Source organism: Sarcophilus harrisii, chromosome 1 (genome assembly GCF_902635505.1).
Source record: "Sarcophilus harrisii chromosome 1, mSarHar1.11, whole genome shotgun sequence".
In the NCBI taxonomy this organism is placed as follows: Eukaryota; Metazoa; Chordata; class Mammalia; order Dasyuromorphia; family Dasyuridae; genus Sarcophilus; species Sarcophilus harrisii.
This window is the reverse complement of record NC_045426.1, coordinates 627256604-627278879: the sequence shown is the minus strand read 5'-3', so window position 1 is coordinate 627278879 and position 22276 is coordinate 627256604. Positions and strand designations below refer to the sequence as shown.

General features: G+C 38.0%; 1 pseudogene across 1 annotated transcript; it reads left to right on the top strand.

The window, feature by feature from the left end:
* Positions 1-2958: 2958 nt before the first annotated feature.
* Positions 2959-4577, top strand: LOC116420728 (annotated as a pseudogene). The gene has a single exon (XR_004231140.1). The product of XR_004231140.1 is annotated as a general transcription factor IIF subunit 1 pseudogene (transcript).
* Positions 4578-22276: the final 17699 nt, after the last annotated feature.

Sequence of the window (22276 nt, the reverse complement as noted above, 5' to 3'; positions counted from 1 at the left end):
AGAAGTGGAATGGTACAAATTATCTGCCATAAAAAAAGAAAGAAGAAAAAGTTTTTACAATGGAGGGTAAGAGGCGGGGGAGAGAGAGAAAAAGTGAACCTTATTCTCATTAGAATTGTCTCAAAGAGGAAATAACATATATACTCAATAAGGATATGTAAATTTATCTTACCCTGCAGAAAAATAGGAAGAGAATGGGATATGTGAAAAGGAGTGAGGGTGGTGGGGTATGAAAGAGATAGCATTTTCAGGGAGGGAGTGGTCAGTGTTAAAACAATTTTGAAGAGAAGCTAAGTGAAAGGAGAGAATAAATGGAAGGAGCTAGCAATAATTATTGTAAAAAGAATTTCAAAGCAAGTTTCTCTGATAAGACTTTATTTCTCAAACATAGAAGAAACTGAGTAAAATTTATAATAAATAAGAGCCACGCCCCCATTGATAAATGATCAAAAGATATGATCTGTACCCAAAGGGCTATAAATTCATTCATATTCTTTGATTTAACACCACCACTACTTGGCAGGAATACCAAAAGAGATTGGGGGTGGGAGGGAGAGGGGAAGGAAAATGACCTATTTGTACAAAAAAATATTCACAGTAGCTTTCTTCTCAGGGCAAAAAAAAAATTGGAAATTGAAGCAATGTCTGTCAATTGGGGAATGGCTCAATAAACTGTGACATGTTTTTATGATGGAATATTATTGTTCTATCAGAAATTATGAGCAACATGCTCTCAGGAAAAACAAAAAAAAACCAGGAAAGTTCTCCATGAACTCAAGCAAAATAAAATGTACTGTATACAAAGTAATACATAGTATTGTTCTGAGATGACCAGCTATAAATGACTTTGCAATTCTCAGTAGTACAATCATCCACAATTATTCTGAAGGATTTATGATGTAAAATCCCTTTTTCATCCATAGCCAGAGAAGAACCTGTGTCAGAATACTGAATGAAGCGCTCTCTCTCTCTCGATTCCAAAACAAATCTTGAGGGTTTTTATTTTCATTAGGATGGGAAATCGATATATATATATTTTTAACAATTTGACTTTTATGGAAATGTTTTGAATAACTTCACAAATGGTTTCTTAATTGTGGATGGGGATAAGGAAGAGATCCTAAAACTCAAAAATTTTAGAAACAAATGTAAAAATAAAATTGTTTTAAATGTTAACTGGAGGAAAATGTTAAATAAATAAACAAACAAAAAAGAATTAATCTAAAGTACCAAAGTATAGCAGAAATGAAGAAAACTTCAATTTCTGCCTCTGATACATATTGACAATGAACCCTGGGCAAATAATTTAATCTCTCAGTGCTCTAGGCCAGGGCATCTTAAACTTTTCCCTTTTTCTCCAAGATTTTACATGATTCTGGGCATATAGGTATATAAATCAAACATTTACGGATAATAAATCATAATTTTGCAGCCCTCACCTTTAATTACCAGACCTCATATAGGGACATGAATCACAGTTTAAGAAGCTTTGCTCTAGGCAACTCTTTAAAACTAGAAGCTTCAGAGGCGGTGCTAATCTGCATTGGTAAAGAATATTTCCTCTAGGCATCTGGAAGTTCTCTAAACTAGTGAAATCACTGGTTCAGTCTCTACTTCTGTCAGAAGGATAGCATAAGGAGGAGGCAATAATGTTTCACTAACTATGAAATTCTTGTAGATGCTTGGAGGGAGCAGTGATGGGCATGATATTATTTCATAATATGGTATTATCACAAAATACCTCTCTATGTATGTGTATCATTGTTCCATTGCGTTATGATAAAACTATGACAAATTAACCCCACTTTCCACATTAAGCCCAGTTCCTGTGATTTAAATCATGTTCTTATTTCTTCGTTATCATTTTGAAGTGAATGGTATAGTCAAAAAAGATTTGGCTCTTATTTTTTCTTTTCCATTCTTTTTTCTTTCTCTCCCTTTCTTTTCTTTTCTTTTTTTCTCCTTTTCTTTCCTTCCTTCTTTCCCTTCCCTTTCCTTAATCCAGGTAAGAATGCCTGGATATCTGGATTACCTGCAGATGCTTCAACAAAGGAAAGTAAATGTTGATCACTGAAACATCACAATAGGAGTAGATTTCTTTCTTAAGGAGCAAATCTTAAATCCAAATCACTCTGCCTCTTATTGATTGACTAATAACAAATCCCATATCTGAGTCTAATGCCTCAGAATGAATATAAATAGCAATTGCTTCTGGTTTGGGTCAGAAACCCAGAGAATCTTCCCCTGCCAGATTGATATTTTTCTTCTCTTTTTTTTCCCCCCACATAAAAAAGGCCTTTGATACTGTTGATCTTTACAGGTTTTCCTCTAAGTGTAGGTGTCTCTCAGGGTTCTATCCTGGGACTTATTCTCTTCTCCCACTATGCTACTTCTCATCAACTTCCATGGATTTTAATTTCCTTCCCTATGTTGATAATTCTCAAATCTACCTATCCTGCCCCAATCTTTCTGCTGCCCTCCCGTCTCACACCTCCAACTTGCCTTTTAGTCATCTTAAACTGAATAATCAGTAAATATTGGAATCCTAATGTCAACTCAACTTGAAACTAGATGAAAACTCAAGGGAGATGTCAGAATCCTAGGGTTAACTCAATGGAATTGATACAATGCTTACTGGTACCTTAGAGCAAATCCTTACAAGGTGATAAGTTGCTAATACTGATAGACAATAATGCTTGTGTTGACACCTTTAGAGAGCTCTTATAGGCAAAAAGTATTTAAGTACTCTTTGGAGTTAACACGTTTGGGAGATTTCAGGCTTTAATAGGAGATATCTGAATTGACACCTCCCTTGAGGCTCTTGGGAGAAGCAGCATAAATACAGCTCCAGTGAGCCACTCCAGAGTTTTTCCTTGGGAACGTTCTCAGGGTTAGTAGTCTAAGCCGGTTTGGTGTGGAGCTGTGGGTCCACTTGTCAGGAATCTACGGATCTCCTTCATTCAGGCTGTTCACTACGCTACCCGGTATTGGCCATGACGACCTTGGGGACCAGCAGTCAGACTGTGACTGAATATGTTGTTCGAGTTCCAAAGAACAACCTCAAGAGGTACAATATCGTGGCTTTTAATGCCGCTGACAAAGTCAACTTCTCCACTTGGCATCAGGCCAAGATGAAACGGGATCTGAGCAGCAAGAAGCTCTATCAGGAGGAAGAGATGCCAGAATCTGGGGCTGGCAGTGAGTTTAATCGGAAGCTCCGGGATGAGGCCAGGAGCAAGCATGGCCTTCTCAAAACCTTCAAGGCTGAAGACCAGCCCTGGCTACTCAAAGTCAATGGCAAAACAGGCAGAAGGTTCAAGGGAATGAAGAGGGGTGGGGTGACAGAAAACGCCTCGTACTACATCTTCATCCAGTGCCCCGACGGGGTCTTCGAAGCCTTCCCCGTGCACAGCTGGTACAACTTCACTCCTCTGGCGCGGCACCGGACACTCACGGCCGAGGAGGCTGAGGAGGAATGGGAAAAGAGGAACAAAGTCCTGAACCACTTCAGCATCATGCAACAGCGGCGGCTGAAGGATCAGGACCACAGTGAGGATGAAGATGAGCATAAAGAGAAGAGCCGGAAGAAGCCCAGTGAGCTCCGCATCCACGACCTGGAGATGAGCTCTGATGACAGCAATAGCAGTGGGGAGGAAGGAGAAAAGGTCCCCAAGAGCAAGAAGAAGGCAGGTCCCTCCAGGGGGGGCAAGAAGAAGAAAAAGGACTCTGATGATGAGGCCTTTGAGGACAGCGATGATGGGGACTTTGAGGGCCATGAGGTGGACTACATGTCAGATGGCTCCAGCAGTTCTGAGGAGGAGGCAGTAGGGAAAGCCAAAGTGGTCCAGCAGGAGGAGGATGGCCCTAAAGGTATTGATGAGGAAAGTGAAAGCAGTGAGGAGAGTCAGTTGGAGAAGCCCCCCGAGGAGGAGGAGAAGAAGGAAGAAGATAAGAAGGCCCCCAACCCGCAGAAGAGGAGGAGGAAAGGAGACAGGAGCGAGGAGTCAGACAACTCCGAGGAGAGCGACATCGACAACAAGGTGACCTCGGTCCTCTTCATGACCAAGAAGAAGACCCCCCCAAAGAGGGAGCGGAAGGCCTCAGGCAGCAGCTCCAGGGGCAACAGCCGCCCGAGCACTCCCAGCTTGGACAGCGGCAGCACGTCCTCCACCCTGCGGGCAGCCTCTAGCAAGCTGGGGCAAGGGAAGCCGCAGACAGAACCCAGTGATACTCCCCCCGCCAAGCGCCTGAGGCTGGATGCCGGGCCCCAGAGCATCGCTAGGAAATCCACCCCCCAGCCTCAGTCCGGCAAGTCCATGTCCAGCAGTGATGATGTGCAGGTGATAGAATGCAAAGTCAGGCGCTACCTGATCCAAAAGCCCATGACCGCCAAGGACCTGATGAAGAAGTTCCAGACCAAAAATACAGGGCTCAGCAGCCACCAGACAGTCAACATGCTGGCCCAGATCTTGAAACGCCTCAAACCGGAGCGCAAGATGATCGATGACAAGATGCACTTCTTCCTTAAGGAAGAGAAGCGGCCTCCGGCACACAGCAGGGGCAATAAAAGCTGCTAGGCCTTTTTCTCCAACTCTGTGTGACTTTGGGGGGGGGGGGAATTGTGGGTTTGGGAGCCTGTAATGGGCTGAAGCTTAGATTCCAACACTAGGATTCCAACAAGTAAACATCTTAAACTCGGTATGTCCAAAACTGAATTCATTATCTTTTCTCCATGCTGCTCTTCTTTCTCCCCTTTCTTCTTCCCCCTCTCCCTTCCAACTCCCTCCCAACTCAGAAGTCACTCTGGATCCCTTACTATCTTTCACCTCTCAGAGCCAACCCGTTGCCAAATCTGCCGACTTCACCTGTGCAACATCCCTTGAATATCTCTCCTCTCTCCTGACAGAACCATCCCTCTAATACACTCTCATCACATCCCTTGATTACTGAAAGCTGTGAAAGAGATGAGGTGAGATCTTTGAAGACAGTTGTGAATATGGAGTAAGGCTTCATCTATTTCAAAGTTTGAGTAGGCTTGAAGGACTTTAAGCATTAAGTTGTTGTTTTGTCTGGGGTGACAAAGATACTGGTGAAGGCACTATTGAAGACTGGGTGTGCCGAAGACTGAATTTGTACCTGAAAGAGAAGAAAAGGATTTAATCCATCAGCCCCTCCAAGGGCCCTTGGGGCGGGAGGATAATTTAGGTTTATTTTGAATTCTCTCTTCTCACTAGAGGAGAGGGGACTAATTGGAGGTGCAGCTATAAGGAGTGGGACAGGAGAAACCTTCCATCTGCAGGAGTAGTTTCAGCTGATCAGAAATACCTTTAGCAGATGCCAATGGGGAGCACAATCACCCTATACTTCAGGGAAGTATGTGGGATCGAGAGAGTGAAGATGGTGACTTCTTTCCTTTCCCTCCCACGGGTCCTGACTGCAGCAGGGCCATGTGGGACCAAGGGAAAGAAACTGCTATTTGGTGAAATTCATTATTTTAAATATGATGGCGAAAGTGGTTTTATATTATTGGGAATTTAGAGCCGTGTTTGGGATTTTAAGTTAAAATATAGGTTATTAAAACAAAATACTGGTAGTTTACCTTAGGGGAGGTTGGGGTTGTATCTCCCTACTTAGATAGTGTGATGTTTTCTAGAGGTATTGAGCAATTTATAGCTGGGTTATGCCCTAAAAATTTGTCATCTCTGTTGGGCATGTATAAGTTTTATGAAATTTGCTTCAGTTATTTGCGAACCTTGAAGTTTAAAGTTTAAAAAAGTTTTTTTTCTTTGACTTAAAGATGAGAGACAAGAAAGATTGATTTGCAAAAGCAATTAATAGTTTAAATGGAGTATCTAGTATTGGTTTGGGAGTGTTTAACATATGTTGGAGAAGGTTTAAGCAAGTAAGCTTTGGAAGGAGAGAGATGGAACAGGAAGAGATGATGTGAGAGATAAAGAGTTTCAGGAAAATAGCTCTCCAGAAATGGGGAAGAAAAAAGGCACAATTCCCTAGTGAATCTGCAGTTTGCCATGGGAAAAGGAGATATATCCCATGACGTTGGGGCCTGATTTGAGCTGGCAGCTTGGATCCTAGGGAAATGGCACCCTAAAAAAAAGTTAGCTGTGATAAGTTAGGGTCAGGGAAGCATGGTGGAATAGGGGAAGGGTGGCCACGTGGAGAGGGACCTTGTCAGGTGATCTAATCCCCCTTCCCCATTAAGTATGGTGGCTACAACACCTTGGTGGTTTGGATATCAATTGCTTCTACTGTTTAAAGGAACAGCCTACATTTATATAATGTTATAACAGAATGTTTTCTTTTTATTTTTCAGGTCAGTAGCTGCTCTAAGAAGTTTGTTGGAACTGTAAGTATCTGAAAGCGATTTATTTCTACTAAGATCCCATCTGTCTAAAGCAAATTATTTAATGCTTATTTACGTGCATAATAGTCTCTTTGTTTAAGGAAGATGATAAAAATATTTGGAGCAGGATTTTAGTCTGATCTGATCATTTGATAGGGTTATTTCCAAAAACTGAAGAGAGTATTAATGTTAAATCTGAAAGATCTAAAAGTTTCTTTTGTGTGGAAACGGGATGGACGACATGCAATTTAGAATTTTTTTCTTTGTATTTGAGTATTTTAAAGGCAAAATGATCTGTGTAATGTTAAACTTAGAACTATCTAAGCTGTATAAGCTGTGATTTTTCTAGGATGAACCCTTTACTGTGATTCTTGAACTAGATTCATCTAAAGCCTTGATTAATGATAATTGCTAGAGGAGATAAAACCTTTTGGGACTGCAGCTAATATTTGCTGGGAATTTTGAATTCAGGTCTGACTGCATAGGTCATAAGGTGGAATTGTGAAAACTTAAGGACAGTTACCTGAAGTAAAACTGCCTTAAATAGATATCTTAATTTGGGGCCAGACTTTGGTTGCTGCTATTTATCTTTTAACTTTTTTACTTCCTGGGGCTAGAGTTTCTTTAGCTAAAGGTTTACTTCACCCAAGTACTTGGGGCCACTCCCACCTTGCTTTTTGAAAAAGCAGGGAAGCTCTGCAAGTCCTGATTAGGCTAAGGTTTAGGCCTAGAGCCTTTTACACTGTATGTTGATGGAAGGCAGGGCTATCTCTGGAACCCCAATCCTAGGTCCCTGACTTACTTATCAAAGATCTATATTGTCTTTAGATGTGTTTTTCATGTTTTGCATGATCATGGTTGGGGGGAATAAGGTGGACTATATTGAAAGGGAACTTTTGACACCCAAACAATTCCCCATTAATTAAATACGCGGAGAGAATGAAATGAAGGGGAATTCACTCCAGGTGAAGGGAAGGAGGCTTATAGGATCAGCTGCCCATGTTGCATTGCTGATTCTTTGCTCCTGACCAGTGGCTTTCCTTTCTAAAGTATTAGACCCGGTAGCCAAAGGATGGCTGACCTGTGTACAAGCAGTAGCTGCTACCACACTCTTGGCAGAAGAGAGTAGGAAGCTCACCTTTGGAGGCAGTGTTATAGTAAGTGTCCCACACCACGTAAGAACAGTATTAAATCAGAGGGCTGGGAAATAGCTCACAGATTCCAAAATGTTGATAATCTTAATCCTGCCTCCTGTCCCTTGGAATAGAACCACTCCTGCAGAGGAATATTGTTTCAAGTTGATTGATTTTCAAACGAAAGTAAAGGATTCACAAGAATCCCCAATGCCTGGGGGAGTAAATTGGTTTATAAGATGGATCTTCTAGAGTGGTAGATGGGAAATTCTTTTGAGGCAAGGGGAAATAGATTAGCAGATGAGAAGGCCAGGGGAGCTGTAGACCAGGAGATTTCTCATATAATGGGCTTGATACCTGTACTTCCCCCTAGTCTACCCTCTCCCAGGTTTACCCAGAAGGAAAAAGAGAAAGCCTCGACTCTTGGAACAGTTGGGAACTCAGAAGACCGATGGTTCTTATCTGATGGCAGAGAGGTACTGACCAAAGCAAGTATGTGGCAGGTCCTTCAGCAGCTGTACCAGGGCAGTCACTGGGATGTCCAAAACCTGTGTGATGCTGTGCTGACAAGGTATGTTTCCCCTGGCCTATATACTATGGCCTGACAACTGGTGGACGGCTGTCTCTTTTGTTGAAGGACTAACAAGGCTCCTCAATGCCAGATCCCAAAAGGCGGACGAGCTCTGAGAATCGGACCATTCTAAAGCATCCAGGTGGACTTCACTGAGCTGCCACTAATGGGTCACCTCAAATATTTGCTGGTCATAGTGGACCATCTGACCTCATGGGTGGAGGCATTCCCCTCAGCCGGAGCAACTACCTCAACAGTAAGGTCTTATTAGAACAAATTATTCCCAGATATGCAGTAGTGAGAGGATAGACTCGGATCAGGGAACACAGTTTTCTGCCCAAGTATTGCAGAATCTGATTGGGGCCTTAGAAATCACTTGGGATCTCCACACCTCTTGGCATCCTCCCTCTTCTAGGAAAGTAGAAAGGATGATCGAGAAATAAAACAGCAACTGATTAAATTATCTTTAGAGACCCCACTATCTTGGACTAAATGTCTTCCTCTTGCTGTGGTCGGAATCAGAACCAAGCCACATAGAGATAGAGGGCTTTTGCCTTAGGAATTATTGTATGGTCATCCTCTCCAGGCTTATCCTATGGGAAACTGGGACCCTATCTTAGAGACAAAGGATTTATTTCTTAAGAGATATGTTAAGTCATTGCTAGGACTTTAACAAAAGGGTTAATAGCTCAGACTCCTATGTTTCCCTGTTCATAGAATTCAAGTTGGAGATTGGATGTTGATCCGTTCCTGGAAGGATCAGAAGCTGACTCCATGCTGGGACAGACCCTACCAGGTGATACTGACTTCGGACACTGCAGTTCGCACCCAGGAACGAGGCTGGACACACCACACCAGAACAAAAGGACCTGTGACACCACCTTTATCCGAGTGGACAGTTGAAGATGGGGAGATCTCAAATTGCATTTGAGGAGGGGACCTCCACTGAATGGGAACACAAACTCTGAATCCAGTGCTTTGTAACTGTATGACTTTTCTTACATTAATTACTTTGGGAATTATTTTGGGAAACCCTCATGGGGCTTTCCCTGAGCTTTGGGTTTTCCTATTTCCTCATGATAGCCATAGAAACCAGACCTTTATCTTCCAGAGAATAGAAACAGCTGCTCCTGCCCATGCAGAATATAGGGAGAACTTTTAACTTATCAAATTTTGGATCTGTGGTGGATCCCAACAATTGAGCCAATAGCCATGGGTATCTGTCTCCTTAAGTCCAGGCTGGATCCTTAGTAACTGATTCCAAATTCATAATGGGACTGATTTCTGGAACTTAGAAGAGAAACATCAGTGGCCTTTGACAGAACATAGGATTTATAAAACAGGGCAAAATTTGAAGCTGGGAAATAGTGTATGTGAGTGGACTTAACTCTGGACAAGGTAAAAGACTTTCCTTATCTTGTAGTGGACACTGCAGTCGTCATTTGGAGCTCTTGGGAGCTCTGGCACAGGTCCTTAGGAATTGCTGCGGATTGACAAGAGGCTTGCTTTTTGTCTGCTCTATGTCTAGGAGATACAAGGGAGGTTGCAAGGATTTGGAAAACTAACTTTTTACCTATCTAGATATCAATGGGTTGATACAATGTCACCCTTAGGGGACACCTTGGGAAACATGGGACTCTGTTTCCCACATTTTGGAGAACCTCTAACCCAATAGGTCAATGGCCAGTTGCCAGTTGTAGTTGGAGGAAGGAGCAGGGTTTATGGAGTATGTCACCTTTGTAGGGGAAGGTCCCCTAGGGACGAGAGACCAGAAAGAGAGAGGGACCAAGAGACAAGAGACCCTTTACAAGGAATAGTTCAGACATAATTTTTAGGGAACAGCCTTTTCTAATGGGTCATTATTAAATCTGTGGCTTAACTGCTGATACTCTCCTACCTCTTAATTAGACAGGGATTTGCTATATTGGACTAATAAGACCAAAATTTTTCTTTCTTCCTGAATAGGCAAATCAATATTTAGGGATTCAGTTGTACGATGATTTGGGAAGAGAGAAATGGGGTTTAGATACCTCTATTACTCGGACTAGAGATGTAAATGGTGGGGTGATGCCTGGCCTCCAGAGAGAACAGTTAAAGAGTATGGGCCAGCCACTTGGGCTCAAGATGGAAGTTGGGCTATGGAACCCAATATATATGTTGAACTAGAATAATTAAGCTTCACAGTTGTAGAGATTATCACCAATCAGATGGTTGAGGCACTAGATCTTTTGGCTGAACAAGCTACTCAAACCAGAGAGGCTGTTTTACAACACAGACTTGTGCTGTATTATTTGGTGGCTGAGTAAGGGGGAGTTTGTGTGAAACTAAATTAGTATATTTGTTGTATAAAGATTGATAACAGTGGACATCTAATAAAAGAAATCACTAAGAACATTAGGAAACTTGCTCATGTTCCTGTACAGACCTGGACCTTACTGTTCAATACTTCTTGGTGGTCCTGGTTTGGACTGGTGGGGGTAGCTCCTTTGGTTTGGCCTTATAACTCTCAGTAGTGTTATTACTCCCTATCTGCATCCCTTGGTTGATCCGATTGATAACCAGAATAGTCCAAAATTCATTATCTAGAATGACTAGGTTGGAAGAGAAAGCTGAAGGGTCTGTTATATTGATGGTGTTAAAAGGATGGGAGGAAAATGATGAGGAATCTGATAGGAATGGAAGTTAGAGCTGCAGAATTTGAAGAGATCTCAGGTGTACAAATAAGAGGGGGACTTGAACGAGATGAGGTGAGATCTTTCAAGACAGTTGTGAAAATCCAGTAAGGCTTCATCTATTTCCCAGTTTGAGTAGGCCTCAAGGACTTAAAGCATTAAGTCAAGGGCATACTTAAGTCCACTTGTTATGCTCCTATGACATCTGTATCTTTCTGTTTAGGTCAAATATGGTCAAGTTCAATTTCTTGGGTAGTTTCCGCGTTTAGAATGTAAGATCCTCAGCTAATAAGGATGAGGGTCAGTGGTGGGAGGGGGTATTTGCGTTAGGGATAAAAAGTGTGACCTTTGCTCCTAGGGTGCCTCCTCCCTTCCAATGTTGCTCCATGGGTGGGACACTGATCTTGGGAGAACATATAATAAACTTTTGCTTTGTTTTAGAGATCTCTCCAGCTTTTTATTAAATGCTGTCTGAACTACACAGCTGAGGGTGGGTCTGCCTGCTTCACACCTTTCTCCACTCCAATTCATCCTTGATTTGCCACCAAAGTGATTTCCCCACACCTAGACCCCAGTATATCTCCCTCTACTTAATAAGCTTCCTATTGCCTCCAGGACAAATACAAAATACTTTATTTGGCACTCAAAGTTCTTTCATATTTAGCTCTCCTACTCTTCCAGTCTTTTTACACTTTATTGCCCAGCATATACTCTTCAATTCAGTGACAGTGTTCTCTTAACTGTTCTTGGAACAAAACACTCCATCTTTAAGCTCTGGTTGTTCTCTGACTCTGCCCCATGCCTGGAATAGATGAGGTATGAGGGTGATCTCCAAAAATGTATTAGGATTTTGAGCCAGTGTTGCAAGGTTTCTCAAAAGAATTTGCAGGCTTACACCATCTCTAAATCAAGAGGCAAAGATTTTATTATTCTACTGGTAGTGGCTAAATTCCAAAAGGGGTTAGTGATTAACCAGGGGAGAGACACAGGCTAAATTCTTAGCAGAACTGGCCATCCACAAAGGAGAGAGCCACAAGGCAGACAAAAGTTCATAGAGAATTTGCTGTCAAAAGGCAGGCATTTCCTTTTTTTTTTTTTTTTTTTTTTTTTTAATTTAATAGCCTTTTATTTACAGGATATATACATGGGTAACTTTTACAGCATTAATAATTGCCAAACTCTTGTTCTAATTTTTCACCTCTTACTCTCCCACCCTCCCCTAGATGGCAGGATGACCAGTAGATGTTAAATATATTAAAACATAAATTAGATACACAATAAGTATAAATGACCAAAACGTTATTTTGCTGTACAAAAAGAATCAGACTCTGAAATATTGTACAATTAGCTTGTGAAGGAAATCAAAATGCAGGTGTGATAAATATAGGGATTGGGAATTCAATGTAATGGTTTTAGTCATCTCCAGAGTTCTTTTTCTGGGCATAGCTAGTTCAGTTCATTACTGCTCCATTAGAAATGATTTGGTTGATCTCGTTGCTGAGGATGGCCTGGTCCATCAGAACTGGTCATCATATAGTATTGTTGTTGAAGTATATAATGTTCTCCTGGTCCTGCTCATTTCACTCATCATCAGTTCGTGTAAGTCTCTCCAGGCCTTTCTGAAATTATCCTATTGGTCATTTCTTACAGAACAGTAATATTCCATAATATTCATATACCACAATTTATTCAGCCATTCTCCAACTGATGGACATCCATTCAGTTTCCAGTTTTTAGCCACTACGAAAAGGGCTGCCACAAACATTCGTGCACATACAGGTCCCTTTCCCTTCTTTATAATCTCTTTGGGATATAATCCCAGTAGTAACACTGCTGGATCAAAGAGTATGCACAGCTTGATAACTTTTTGAGCATAGTTCCAAACTACTCTCCAAAATGGTTGGATTCGTTCACAACTCCACCAACAATGCATCAATGTCCCAGTTTTCCTGCATCCCTCCAACAATCATATTATTTTTCCTGTCATTTTAGCCAATCTGACAGGTATGTAGTGGTATCTTAGAGTTGTCTTAATTTGCATTTCTCTGATTAATAATGACTTGGAGCATCTTTTCATATGACTAGAAATAGTTTCCATTTCTTCATCTGAGAATTGTCTGTTCATATCCTTTGACCATTTTTCAATTGGAGAATGGCTTGATTTTTTATAAATTAGAGTTAATTCTCTATATTTTTGGAAATGAGGCTTTTATCAGAACCTTTGACTGTAAAAATATTTTCCCAGTTTATTGCTTCCCTTCTAATCTTGTCTGATTAGTTTTGTTTGTACAAAACTTTTCAGTTTGGTATAATTGAAATTTTCTATTTTGTGATCAGTAATGATCTCTAGTTCTGCTTTGGTCATAAAGACCTTCCCTTCCACAGGTCTGAGAGGTAATCTATCCTGTGTTCCTCTAATTTATTAATACTTTATTTCTTATGCCTAGGTCATGAACCCATTTTGACCTTATCTTGGTGTACGGTGTTAAGTATGGATCAATGCTAGTTTCTGCCATATTAGTTTCCAATTTTCCCAGCAATTTTTATCAAACAGTAAGTTCTTATCCCAAAAGCTGGGATCTTTGGGTTTGTCAAAGACTAGGTTGCTATATTTGTTGACTGTTTTATCCCTTGAACCTGATCTATTCCACTGATCAACTAATCTATTCCTTAGCCAATACCAAATAGTTTTGGTAACTGCTGCTCTATAATATAATTTTAGATCTGGTACAGCTAAGCCACTTTCATTTGATTTTTTTTTCATTAATTCCCTTGAAATTCTTGACCTTTTGTTTTTCCATATGAACTTTGTTGGTATTTTTTCTAGGTCATTAAAATAGTTTTTTGGGAGTCTTGATTGGTATAGCGCTAAATAAATAGATTAGTTTAGGTAATATTGTCATCGTTATTATATTTGCTCGCCCTATCCAAGAGCATTTAATATTTTTCCAATTGGTTAGATCAGACTTAATTTGTGTGAAAAGTGGTCTCTAATTTTGCTCATAAAGTTTCTGATTTTCCCTTGGCAGATAGATTCCTACATATTTTATATTATCAGTAGTTACTTTAAATGGAATTTCTCTTTGTAACTCTGACTGTTGGATTTTGTTAGTGATATATAAGAATGCTGATGACTTATGTGGGTTTATTTTATAACAGTCAACTTTGCTAAAGTTGTGGATTATTTCTAATAATTTTTTAGCAGAATCTCTGGGGTTCTCTAAGTATACCATCATGTCATCGGCAAAGAGTGATAATTTGGTTTCCTCATTGCCTATTCTTATTCCTTTAATCTCTTTCTCAGTTCTTATTGCTATAGCTAGCGTTTCTAATACAATATTAAATAGTAACGGTGATAGTGGGCAACCTTGTTTCACTCCAGATCTTATTGGGAATGGTTGCAGTTTGTCTCCATTACATATGATGCTTACGGATGGTTTTAAATAGATGCTGCTGATTATTTTAAGGAAAAGTCCATTTATTCCTATACTCTCAAGTGTTTTTAATAGGAAGGCATTTCCTAAGGAACCTAACATTGTGATGCTTAATAAGCAGGCAAAGTTCCTAAAGAATGAGCCACCTTGACATTTAGTAAGTTAAATTCCTAAAGGAATTAGGGAAGAAGTGGGGTGCTATTAGGTTCTTTTATAGGAGAAAAAATAACCTCTGAGGTTGATATCTGTGGCTTGGCCTTCAGATTAGATACAGTAATTATGGTGTCATGCTAATTTTGTCAATGCAAGGAATTTGACAAGGAATTCAACAAAGGCCCATAGCATCAAAAACCCACTTAAGAACAAGATAATCCTATCAATCTCCTCCCTGCTTGCTTCAGAAGAAAGTAGCTTGAACCCACTGATTATTTATAATAAATTCAAGAAAGGCCCATTTCAACAAAGGCTCACATGGCCCATCTAGACTTCAGGTGGCTAGTAGGGATGTGATCTTTTGCTGGGGTCTTATTCACCCAATCAGAATGTTCTCTGTCCTATGCTTCAATTACTTACCTCTCTGACTTCAAATTCCAATGACAATTTCCCCTTCTTAGCTGTGGAACCCTGGGCAAGTCATTTAACCCCAACTGCCTTAGCAAACAAACAAACAAAGAAACAAAAAAAAAAACAGAAAATGTCCCCTTCTATAGGAAGCCTTCCCTCATCTCTTAATTTCAGTGTCTTTTTTCTCTATCATTTATTATATGCTTTGTATATATTTGTTCATGTTTTTCCCCATTTAATTATGAGCTCCTTGAGCACAGATTGTTCTGTACCTTCCTCCCCCTTTTTTTTCCCTATCCCTAGCTTAGTTAAATGCCTGGGACCTAGTAGGTGCTTAATCGATGTGTATTTATTGACTGAATTCTCAAGGTCATCAGTTTCTTTGTCTAGAAATTGAGGAACTTGGATTAAATACTTCTAAGGTGTTTTCTAATACTAAATCTATGACCCAATAAACTTTTCTTTCTAAATGCTATTTTAAAAGGATTGGCAAGTTGCAGTATATGGTTGTGATGGAATACTACATGCTACAAGAAATAATGAACTGAACAATTTTAGAAAAACATGAAAAAACTTGTATAAAATAATAAGGAACAACAACAACAACAACAAAAAGAACCAAGAGAACATTGTAAATGGTAACAATGATAATTTTTTTAAGAACAATTTTGGGTGAATAAGTCATTTTGACTATTATAAATAAATCTTTTTTTTTTTTTTTTTTTTTTTTATTTAATAGCCTTTAATTTACAGGATATATACATGGGTAACTTTACAGCATTAACAATTGCCAAACCTCTTGTTCCAATTTTTCACCTCTTACCTCTACCCCCCCCTAAATGGCAGGATGACCAGTAGATGTTAAATATATTAAAATATAACTTAGATACACAATAAGTATACATGACCAAAACATTATTTTGCTGTACAAAAAGAATCAGACTCTGAATTATTGTACAATTAGCTTGTGAAGGAAATCAAAGATGCAGGTGTGCATAAATATAGGGACTGGGAATTCAATGTAATGGTTTTTAGTCATCTCCCAGAGTTCTTTTTCTGGGCATAGTTAGTTCAGTTCATTACTGCTCCATTAGAAATGATTTGGTTGATCTTGTTGCTGAGGATGGCCTGATCCATCAGGACTAGTCATCATCTAGTATTGTTGTTGAAGCATATAATGATCTCCTGGTCCTGCTCATTTCACTTAGCATCAGTTCGTGTAAGTCTCTCCAGGCCTTTCTGAAATCATCCTGTTGGTCATTTCTTACAGAACAGTAATATTCCATAATTTTCATATACCACAATTTATTCAGCTATTCTCCAACTGATGGACATCCATTCAGTTTCCAGTTTCTAGCCACTACAAAAGGGCTGCTACAAACATTCGTGCACATACAGGTCCCTTTCCTTCTTTATAATCTCTTTGGGATATAATCCCAGTAGTAACACTGCTGGATGAAAGGGTATGCACAGTTTGATAACTTTTGAGCATAGTTCCAAACTACTCTCCAAAATGGTTGGATTCGTTCACAACTCCACCAACAATGAATCAATGTCCCAGTTTTCCCACATCCCTCCAACAATCATCATTATTTTTCCTGTCATCTTAGCCAATCTGACAGGTGTGTAGTGGTATCTTAGAGTTGTCTTAATTTGCATTTCTCTGATTAATAATGACTTGGAGCATCTTTTCATATGACTAGAAATAGTTTCAATTTCTTCATCTGAGAATGTCTGTTCATATCCTTTGACCATTTTCAATTGGAGAATGGCTTGATTTTTTATAAATTAGAGTTAATTCTCTATATATTTTGGAAATGAGGCCTTTATCAGAACCTTTGACTGTAAAAATATTTTCCCAGTTTATTGCTTCCCTTCTAATCTTGTCTGCATTAGTTTTGTTTGTACAAAAACTTTTCAGTTTGGTATAATCGAAATTTTCTATTTTGTGATCAGTAATGATCTCTAGTTCTGCTTTTGGTCATAAAACCTTCCCTTCCACAGGTCTGAGAGGTAAACTATCCTATGTTCCTCTAATTTATTAATAATTTCATTCTTTATGCCTAGGTCATGAACCCATTTTGACCTTATCTTGGTGTACGGCGTTAAGTATGGATCAATGCCTAGTTTCTGCCATATTAGTTTCCAATTTTCCAAGCAATTTTTATCAAACAGTAAGTTCTTATCCCAAAAGCTGGGATCTTTGGGTTTGTCAAAGACTAGGTTGCTATATTTGTTGACTGTTTTATCCCTTGAACCTAATCTATTCCACTGATCAACTAATCTATTCCTTAGCCAATACCAAATAGTTTTGGTAACTGCTGCTCTATAGTATAGTTTTAGATCTGGTACAGCTAAGCCACCATCATTTGATTTATTATAAATAAATCTTATCCTATGACAAATTCTTCAAATTTAACCAAGTTGTTGTTATGACACATTCAGAACTCAAAACCTTTCCTACTTGGTCAGACTTACCAGAATTTGTGCCTTGCTGGCATAGATTATAAGAAATCAGGGTGACTTCATGCCATAATAAGTTAGGATTTCAATGCAAGGTTCTCATTATACTTGCTAAATTATCAATGAAAGAATCCTTTTCTTTGTCCAATCTATTTCTTAATCATGGGAATGACATGGTCAAATTCATGCTTTAGAAGTATTAGTTTGGCAGCTGTATGGAAAATGGATCAGAGAGGAAAAGAAACTAGTATTGAGAGAATAGTTGGGAAATAATTGAGATAATATTCCAATCTAGATATGAAGCCTTAATTTTGGGTAGAAGACATATGAGTAGAAAGAAGGTGACAGATTCAATAAATACCGTAGAGATGAAATCAACAAGACTCAATAATTTATTGAATTTGTGAGAGAAGAGTGAAGGGTCAAGGATGGATGACTATAAGAATGATGGTAAACTCCACAGGGGGGAAAAAAAAAAATTAAATGAAGGGTAAGCTTAAGGGAAAATATAAGTTATATTTTGGAGGTGCTGATTTTGAGATGTCTATACACTATCCAAATGGAAATGTCCAAAAGGGGATTGAAGATATGAGACTGGATCTCAGATAAAGGATGATATCTAGATATGTAGTTGTAATACCTATCTGAAAACACTACAAATTTGTTTTGTTGTATAATCACTATAGTCATGTCTGACTCTTTGTGAACCTATTTGTATTTTTTTGTTTGTTTTGCTTTTTGCTTTTGAGGCAAAGATACTTTGCCATTTACTTCTTCAGCTCATTTTACAGATAAGGAGAACTGAGATAAACAGAATTATTTTGCCCAGAGTCACACAGTTAATAAGTGTCTGAGGCTACATTTGAATTCAAATCTTCCTGACTCCAAGCCCAGCATTCTATGCTCTTTGCTACCTAGTTGCCAGGACAATTTTTGTTACCTAATTCAACTCACTATGGTAATTTTTTATTACCCCCTAATTAATTCTCTATTGTACTCTACACAGAGACTGTCCCCAATTTTTTCTTCTTTCCTAAAGTCTTCCATGCTACCCCTTCTCTCTCAGTCTCAGTAAAGCAAAGTTGTTTGCTATACAAATAAAAATAAATAAATAAAAACCATTCATCTTGAGTTACTTCTTCTTACTTCTTCAAAATCTCAAAATCCCTTAATATTATCACCATTGTCTACTCAATCCTGCAATTAAATGGTGATTAGGGGTATGTAGGTAACACAGTGTATAAAGCCCCAGGTCTGGAGACAGAAGCACCAAAGTTCAAGTTCAGCCTTAGTCATTTGACACTTATCAGCTGTGAGAACCTAAATAAGTTACTTACTCCACATTGCTTTGCCAAAATAAAATAAAATAAAATAAAAAGATGATTTTTCAACTTGCTAATAGCAGCCCCTCTATGATTATTCTTGATTCTATCCTCTGTCATCTTGCACAGCATATTTCCATATGATTATACCATTCACTGTCTTTTATCCAAATATTAATATACACCTATTAGTATTTTACTTGATGTCTAGAAAACAACCAAGTTATCTTATCCCAAGAAATAAAACAAAATAAAAACCTGAGTAGACATTAAATTCCTCTGTAACTACTATATTAGTGTCTGTTTCCTTTCATAGCCAACTTCCTAGAAAAATCTTATGAACTTTTGTTAACTCTACTTCATCACTTATTCAATTCTTAACCCTTTACAATATGGCTTCTGATCTCCCCACTAAAATAAAACTGCTCCCTTCTAAGTTACTTATGTTTTCTTAAATGTCAAATCTGATGGCATTTTTTCAGCCTCTGTTCACCACTGTTCAGCATTTGACATCTTTGACCACCCTATACTAAATGCCATCTCCTTATCTACTCTTTGGTTTTCCTGACATTATTTTCTCTTGGTTTACCCCTAACTTTCTGATCCTTTTTAATCTCCTCCCCTGCTTTATCATCCATATTATGTCCACTAACAGGGTGTATGTATCTCACAGCTCTGTCTCTATCATTTTTTCTGTTTTCTTTTCATATTTTTCTATCTTTATTTACTACCTAGTCACCTAGGTGACCAGGAAGTCACCTGGTGACTTCATCCATTTTCATGGCATTTGTTATCATTTCTATCAAATCACACACACACACACTCACAGAGCACCCTAATCTCTCTCTTAAACTAGAGATTTGTACTTCCAATTGCCTATGAATCATTTCAAACTCGATGTCTGAAAGTATCTCAAACTCAACATATTCAAGACAAAACTGTTTATCTTTCTCTCCAAAATCTATCCTTCTTTTTAGTTCCTTTATTTTTTTCACCATTTTCCCAGTTACCTAGATTTGTAACCACAGAATTTTTCTTAACTAGGTCTTTATTCTGTACTTCCAAATAGCAAATCTTGTAATTTCTATCTAAACAATCTTTCATTTCCTAGTTCAAATCTTCAATACTTCTCACTTAAACTATTGCAATAGCTTCCTAATTTGGTATCCCTGCCTCAATCTGCACACACACACACACACACACACACACACACACACCCCTCTTCTATATTTGCTTACTGCACTTTCTGTCACATAATACTGTCTCCATCTTCCATGCTTTCATTGCTTGGATGATTCTTTATCCTTATCTCATTCTCATGGAATCTCTTGCTTCTAACAAAACTCAATCTCAGTATCACAATCTATTTAAAGCCTTTTCTGATCCTTCCATTATTACTGTTCTCTTCCAATATATTATATTTATTTTGAATGTCATACATATTTCTATATGCATGTACATATATAGATATATGTATACATACACCTGTTGGATGCATATACAATTATGTGTGTATAAATTAACATATCATATGTCCTGATAGAAGGTAAACATTTTGTGGTGGGAACTATGTTTGTATTTTCAGTACCTAGTACAATTCCTAGAATACAATCAATGTTTTCAAAATGTTTACTGATTGATTTGGTTTTCTAAATAGAGATGACAATTAAATTTATGGAGGCTATTAACAAAGAGAGTTCATATAGTGAAGAGAAGGTTGCTCAGAAAAGAGATAGACAATATATATATATATATATATATATATATATATATATATATATACTGGGAAATAAAATGAATCTTTAAAGAAGATTGAAAATTTATAAGCACATGCAAGGAGAAAAAAGAAAAAAATCAGAGTTAGGAAACACTGGGAAGAAGAAAATTTCTGAGGAGGATCTCATATAGCTAATAAGTCACAAATACTGCTGATAAATCAAGGAGAAAAAAATTGAGAAAAAGAATTAGATCTAACAAACAATTTAAGGATGATCAGAAAAAGTACCTCCCCTGGACTAGAATCCAATTGATAGATCGAATCAAAAACACAAACTTACAACATAATGGAAAAGAAGAATCGGCAACCATATTCTGTTGATAGAGAATTGTTTTATAAGGATTGAGCTATAAGCTTTTCTAGCAGCTTTCTGTTTCAAGCATATAAATTTACAATTCTCATTACCATGTTGTGCTACAGCAATGAAGTTACAGGTTCAGTTCCTATGCAGACTAAACTGGTGGTTGTAGTTAGACTTTAATTTTAATAGATCATTTGTCAAATTTTTCACAGTATACTTTGTGGGAAAAAAGAGGAACACATAAGAGACAGATGATATATAATGAGGTGAATTTGGAGGTGATTAAATGGATAGAGCTAAGGAATAGTCATTGGTTTGATGGGAGTCAGCTAGGTAGCACCATAGGAAGATCTGAGGTCAAATCCTGCCTCAGGCACTGTCTCTTAATCTCTTTCACCTTCAGACTCCTCATAAATATTAATGGAGATAATAATTGCACCTACCTTTCTGGGCTGTTGAGAAGATGAAATGAGATAACATGTAAAGTGCTTTGCAAACCTTAAAGTGTTATATAAAAGCAAGCAAAGATAAAGTCCTTAGTGTAATCTCCAAAGATCTATGCCTGGCCCAGTGCTATTAAACATTCTTGTCAATGATTAGGATAAAGGCAGAATTGGAATGTTTTTCACATCTGGAGATTGCACAATTTTTTTGTGGAGATTTAGCACATTGGTTGACCAAATCAGAACATTTGGTATATGTGAGACTTATCACTTTAGTCTAAATTGAATAGATTTTATTTCATAATAATCTAAGTCACGGTAATCTAACATTTCCCCCCTCCACAATTGCTTTCTTCTTTTCAGCACTTTTGTCCATTTTTGCATCAAAATCACTAAATATTATATTCAGGTATAAGATCTTGATTTCTTTATATATATATATATTTTTTTTTCTTAATTTCATCATACTCTGCAATGAATATTGGTAAGCAAACTACAATTATCTTAATGAAGGATTTTTTTTTTTTTTTTTTTTTACCAATAACTGGTTCATCAGTTATACAATAATACAGAATAAAATAAATAAGAAACCTATAAAATATTCTTTCTTATAACCTTTGGAATACAATAGAAACAAATTTTCACAGAAAACTAATAGAAATAAATACAAATTACTTTAGTTGGGTCAGTCTTATATGCACAAAGTAGAAGAAGCATGGATAGAGAATCATTTATCTAAAAAAAAATACGGCATTTAGTTGTCTGAAAATTCAACATATGTCAATCCCATGAGGGAGAAGTTAAAAAAAATTAACAGGATCTTAAACTGCATTAAGAATGGACTACTGTCCATGCCAAGAGAGCATATAGTTCTGTATGGTTCTATTAAGCGGATCATATGGTGAATATTTTATTTCTTTAGTAGTGTCATCTCATAGGAGGCACATCGATGGCATGGGAAGTGTCCAAAATAGAGTAATAAGGATGGTGAAGATCTCAAGTCATTACTATGTTTGAATCATTTGAAGCAAATAGGAATATTCAGACTAGAGAAGAAAAAGCCCAAGAAGATGGGAGCTAACAGCTGTCTTAAACTATTTAAAAGAGTAACAGGTAAAAAAAGAATTAAATTTGTTTTATTTGACTACACATAACAGAATAAGCAGCAATGAGTGAAGTAAACAGACAATTCAACCTTTACAAATGAAGAAAAAAGCATTACTAATAATTAGAAC